We start from the raw sequence: 6,255 nt of genomic DNA, 5'->3' as shown, positions 1-6,255 counted from the left end.
GTGATGTTGAGCTTTGGTTTTGCATCAAAGGGATGACCCCTATAAATCCCATGCAGACAGCTCGAATATTAAATTTCTGTCTTTCTCTGAGGAGCCTTGCTTGACAGCTCCCCTGTGTGTGGTCTGTCCCTCCCTGATCTTGGCACCGTTTTGATTAGAGTTTCCAGAAGGTGTTCTGCAGACCAAGAATGGGCATGTTTCCTTCTTTCTGCTCCCTGTTAGGTCCCTTTCCTCCTGATTACAACATGGAACATATAACACCACTCCCACCTCATCTTTATCCCAACATAGACAACCTTGTAAACTTAGTAAATTGTTATTGCTCCAGCTAATGTGTAAACTGCTACGGTAGCCAGAGGCAGGCTATGGAAGTAGCCCCCGCTCCTACCGTCAGCACCTAGGACAGCGGTTTCCCCCACGTCAGTCCTGAGCGGAACCAGCACAGGACCCTGAAATGAGGACGCTCCAAACCACAGCATGTGAAACTCTGATTTTGGCACTTATTAGCAACTCGTTTCTCTTTCTATATAACTAGCAACATAATAATACTACAGGGTTATTAAAAACAACAACAGTTCCTAATTACTGAGTACCCTCTTTGCCAGACAATATAATAAATAATTTTCATAATTAGATCAAATCCTTATAATAGCTTTGACTTAAATTTTAACATTTAGATAATGAAATAAGTGCTTTATCAGTTTACTGAAGGAGCTACACTTGGTGAAATGAAAGAAGGAGCCAACTTTGCTTTCTTCTTAACACTCCTTTCAATCAGGCTTGGTGACTGCTCCCGGTTAGATTTTAGGGACATTACAAAGGAGAGCCCAGTAAAATATCAAAACTTCAATGTCCCGGCCAATTCAAAACTGCCCTCTCACCTCTGCTCCACTTCCACCCCCAACTTAGATTTGACTGAGATTGCATACCTTCAGATTGGAAGACTATTGTGGTCAACTTTTCATGGTTCCTTACTCTACTCTCCCGTTCTGATGCACTCATGAGTCATCTCCATCTTGTCCAAATTGGAAACAGGTGAGGGAGAGTGGAAAGGGAACCAACGTCTTACCTGTGTGGAGCTGTCTAACTGGACTTTTTGCCCTCTGGGTGTTGCAGATCCACAAAGGTGAACTACTGGCTGTTTCTTCTGCACAGGCTCACGCATGGGCTCCTTTGAAATCTCTGCTGGGGATCTCCCAGCGAACCATCTTGTATTGTCAGTGGTGGCATCCATAGCTGATTGCCTGCTTCCTCCTTCTCTCCCCCAGCTTCCACCTCTACGGTATGACTCCAGCTTCTCTCAGAGAAAGATTCAGCCCCTGCACAAAGCCCCCGGCAGGAAGCCCACTTGGATAAAGTGGATGGGAGCCTGGCTTCCTCCGACTGGTCCACAGGACTGTCACAAAGCCTCAGAACTTCTGGTCCACACTGAGATGAAGTGCAGTGCTTCCACTCCAGTTATTTCTGCTCACCCTTCCATGGGGAAGCTCCAGCCATCCTCTTACCTTCAGATTCTTCCAGGTGAGAATGTGCACTAGTCCTCCCAAATCCAGATGGCACATCTTGTACAGCCCCAAAGCTCTCTCTTCACATATTTCTCAGGTCCTTTGGTAAAACAGACCTGTGCTTTCATGCCCAAAGGAAGTGTGAGAGCTGGTGCTGGCGAAGCTAGAGGCTGACATGGAACCATGGAGCTGATGGAGGCAGGTGCTTGCAGCCAGGAGACTAGAGTTTAAGGCTGACACATGCCACGTTTGGGTTGCAACTTGGGGAATCTCATTTAACCACTCAACCTCAGTGCTATCAAGAGTTTAACTTGCAGATTAAAAAGGCAAGTGGCTGTCAAGGTGCTGTAGGCCAGGCAGCACTGTGTAGGCATGCTGTAAGCTTTGCTCCTGATTTGATATTTGTCTCTTAAATTTGCAAGGTACTTAATACCATGGAGGGAAAATTCCCTTTTATAGAAGAATCTACTATGGGGCGGGATAATACCGTGTGGGATCTCTCAGGATTGGTGCTTGGAGTTAGCATCTCAGGTTGAAATTCTTCACTCTCAGGCGCTGACCTCCCTTCCGGTGCCCCAAGCCCACGATTCCAGGGATAGGGTGATCAGTGGGTCCTCTCGGGTGAGCCTGAGGATGCCCTGACCTTCTCTTCTACCCTGTCCTGTTGATACCACATTTAGGTCCTATTTGTCATGCATGGTGCAGTTGAGCCAGGCAAAGCACCTCAAAATCCATTGCCAAATTATTTCTCCCAGATATGTGTAGGATTGTTTTCAAGGAGGCGTGGAAAAATATGAGGTTCCTTTTACTATGTCACCCATTGCCCAATGCTGAAATTAGCCTGTGGGTTTAATTAAAGTTATTGGCAGTGGAAAGAAATACTTAATTTGGCATTACTCCAAATTACTTATGTGTAGCACAGACGAGTTGATCCAAACTCCTTGGAATGAGAATAGTTTTGTTTGTGTAACCTTTGATTACAAAAGACACTTTATCTAATCTCTCTGGGTGAGGATAGGGACTATTTGTTGCCATTTAACATATTTCCTTCTGGTGCCCTGGTTTTATTTTTCCCCTTATGAAATGATTGTTAAGGAACACTTAGCAAAACAAAACAAGTTTTCATTTATTCAAATATAGACTATGCATCCTCATCTTATTTCTTTGTTTGGCAGTTTTCTTCTCCTATAAGGCTTCCCCTATTATTCATTTTTTTTTATTCCATGCAGATTCATTAAGAATCTACTCTCTGTCTGAATTCTGTGTTAAAATTCAACCTCTTCTTTAAGAGCCAGTTAAAATGTCACCTCTTCCATGGACTCTTTCCCATTCTGTTAATTGGAATTATAATTTTCCTCTTCTTATTGTTGGGTAGCACTTTGTTTACATGTTTGTAAGATTAAAGTCACAATCTAACAACTGTCTGATGACTGATTGTGTCCACTCCTATCACCTCCCACTGTACTTTAAATGTAACGCAGAGGCTGTGAGGACAGAGCCAGCCTGTACAAAACCTGGCCACTGTCTCTCCTCCCTGCAGAAGGAGATCTCTGTCAGTTCCAGGGCCACAGCTCTCACCTCACTCTTGTTCTGCCAGGGTCTGTCCCTGTCCGGCACAGCCGAGGCATGTCCTGAATATTTGTCTAATGAACGCGTGAGTGAAGGCTTTCAGGAACTGGAAATTCAGCATATGCCCATATGGGGCAAAAGTCATATTGTGCACTGTGATGGGCTTTCTTGGGATTTGAACAGAATGTATCAAAAAAAAGTGATTGTTTTTTATGATTATTATGTTTTAGTCAATGTAGATAAAGGTTTTCACTAAATCCTTGATGAATAGATACTGGAAGATGTCCTGCTTTATATCAATTTGAGGTTTTAGCATATATAGATGTTCACATTAATTTTATACTGAACTTTATAAAGTTCAGCAATTCCTAAATTATTTCTAAATATTTATGAATGTAGATTCAGGTTGTCAATAAACAAACCTCCATTATTGTTCAAGACAAAAATGGGAATAGCCTCAACCCCACATGATTATTGTAGTCATGATTCTGGTACCAAAGCTGCAGGGAAGAAAGCCCTCTTAAAAAGTCCTACTTCTATCTGCAGGTGCTCCACGTCAGCTCAGACCTTTGCTATATATTCATATTCAGTTTTTAATAGAAAATTGTGGACTTCAGCTAGATTTGATGTTAAGATCAAGTAACTGCTCAGAAAAGTATTTTATATTTAGATTGTGCTAACTGAACCTCCTCCCATTCCTTGCCTGAGTAGAGAACACTAAGAATAAGAGCAATCCCATGTTCAGGATAAAATACCAAACCAATGATTTTTTAAGTTCCTATTTGGCAATACTCATAGGGACTGTATAATTAAAAACAATCTTAAAAACTAGCCTACACACCAAAACCAGAATTGCAATTATACTAAAGTGCCAGAGACTGGAAAATATTTGTTAAAATCCTTAAAAACTCTCATACTCTTGGTATGTTTCTGGAAAAGTAGAATATTAGTTCCTAAATCTGCTTACTGTTACAGAGGTCTTCAGACAAAGGTTTACAGGAATATAAGCACAATGAATCTCCCCCAGCAATTCAATTTCAAGGGACTGCAAGATATATATAATAATTTTCCCTTGAAAATCAGGAAATACCAAAATTAACCCCTCAAACAAGGGGAAGAGTTGGAAGCAAATAAATTTTTCCAATATCAAGGGGCAATCAGGGACTAGAGATGTTCCTTCAGGGGTTTGCTGTTGTTTCATTCTTTACTGGCTGGTCCTTCCCTACTAACGCCTTAGCTCCTTAAAGTTGACCAAAGCCTCGTTAACATGGTAGAAACCAACAAACTATCATTGGGAATAAACACAGATTGTCACGGAAACCATAAGGAAAAACAGAGAAGGCAATGGCGAAATCTATGGCCAGTACAGATGTACCTCCAATGAGAAAAAACAAGCAAACAAACAAAACACCTAAAGATTGAATATACAGGGAGGAGGAAAGTAGCTCGGGGGTGAAAGGGGTTCTTTGGTTAGGTTATGGGGATCGTGACCCAATCACATAGTGGGATTCTGTGATTTGGGATGTATGTTCAATGGCAATCAAGCCCACGCAGGCTGAGCTCAAATTCCCCCTTGTGGCACTTTGGGGAATTTCTGGGCTCCAACTCTGTCTGCAGTGCAGTAACTATCCCTGAGAGCTTACTTAAGGTAAAAGCAAGCAGTAGGTAAAATTATACTAAAGGTAAAAATGGGTTACAGGAAAAATAGTGCAATCAGAAAGAAATTTCCCTTTCTCTCTTGAACCATTTTCCCCACTGGAATCTGCTTTCATGTAGAGATTTCATAACAGTCATCATCCTGAGGGAAAATTTAGTTTAATTTGTTTTATTTTTAGTGGAGTTAGAAAAACAGAGTGAAGGACATGTCCCAAGAACTAGTTAGTGGAAGAGGTAGGGCCCAAGGCAAACTCCTTTCTGCGGCACCACTGAAGTGTCAGCCCAGGCCATGAATTTTGCAGGGCCTCCAGCCGCTGGAAATGAAGTTTGCATTATGGTTCTGGGGAGAAGTGAAACTGAAACATCGCCCCTGCGTAACTGACTCCCCCGCACGCAGACTTACCTGAAGGGAGACCCACACGCTCTCCTGGCCCATCACCACCTTCCGGCACAGAACCCTGGTGCAGGAGCCCTTGTCCTCTGAAAGAAAGACATGGTTCTCCCGCCCCCAGCACACCAGTGGCCTGAATCCCTCGTCGTTCCTCCACCAAACAGAGCCAGCAGAAGTTTGCTGTGGTGGTGGCGATGGTTGATAGTGTTTGATTAAATACCATTTCATTGACCATTTCCTTGTCAGGATGGTTTCTTGAGCTTGAAATTCCAGGGATGTGGATGAGGACACGCCGCTGGGAAGCTCAGACATGTGGGTGCCAGGGATCTCCTGCCTGGGGAGGAGGCAGCAACAGAGAAATCGGTGCAGTCGCTGGCTGCAGACTAATGTCACTGTGAGTTTAAAAGTGTAAGTACCACCAATCTCCCTTCCTTGCCATCCCACAAAAATCAGACCTTGTCTTCTCTGCTTCCCAGAAAAGAACCCAGCTTGGCCAGAGGCCCAGGAGTAGGTTACATTGAATCGGGGCACAGACAGATGAACTGGACGAGCGGCTCCGGGGCGCTGAGAGGAGAAGCCACCCACTGGGGGCAAACGAGAGGCCGAGGGGTGCACCTCACCTTCCCCTCTGCCGGCCTGCCGCGCTCGCTGCCTTCAGGGGCTGGTAAAAGGGCATCGCCATCGCAGCTGCTGTCTGCTCATCTTCCTCTCGGAGTCCGTCTCCAGGAAGCTCGCGTGTGACCCCGACTGCAAGGCGGTGAGGACGCCTCAGATCAGATAAAGGGCGCTCCTCTCCTTGATTCATTGAACGACGTTGATGCGTGCTACCACCGAGCTGTGTCCTGCAAACCCAGCCTGGAGTAACAGTCAGACCACTCGCAGGCTGGGGTGGGAGCCAAACGCTAAAACCTAACTGCGGTGCACGAGGTGCTGTAACACTGACGGGCAGTCGCTAAGAAGGTGACACACAGGAGCGAGCGGCCAGGGTGGGTTGTAAATTGCTTCTCAGAGCAGTGGGTGCTTGAGCGGTGTATTGAGAGTGAGCAGACATTTGATAATTTCATAAGCAAAAAGGAAAATAGGCAGAAGGAAGCGCGTGTGGACGCCACCGAGGCACGAGGGTGCCTGGCTCCT

The sequence above is a fragment of the Choloepus didactylus genome, chromosome 20 (assembly GCF_015220235.1).
Source record: "Choloepus didactylus isolate mChoDid1 chromosome 20, mChoDid1.pri, whole genome shotgun sequence".
NCBI lineage: Eukaryota > Metazoa > Chordata > Mammalia > Pilosa > Megalonychidae > Choloepus > Choloepus didactylus.
Note: the sequence above shows the minus strand (reverse complement) of the source record.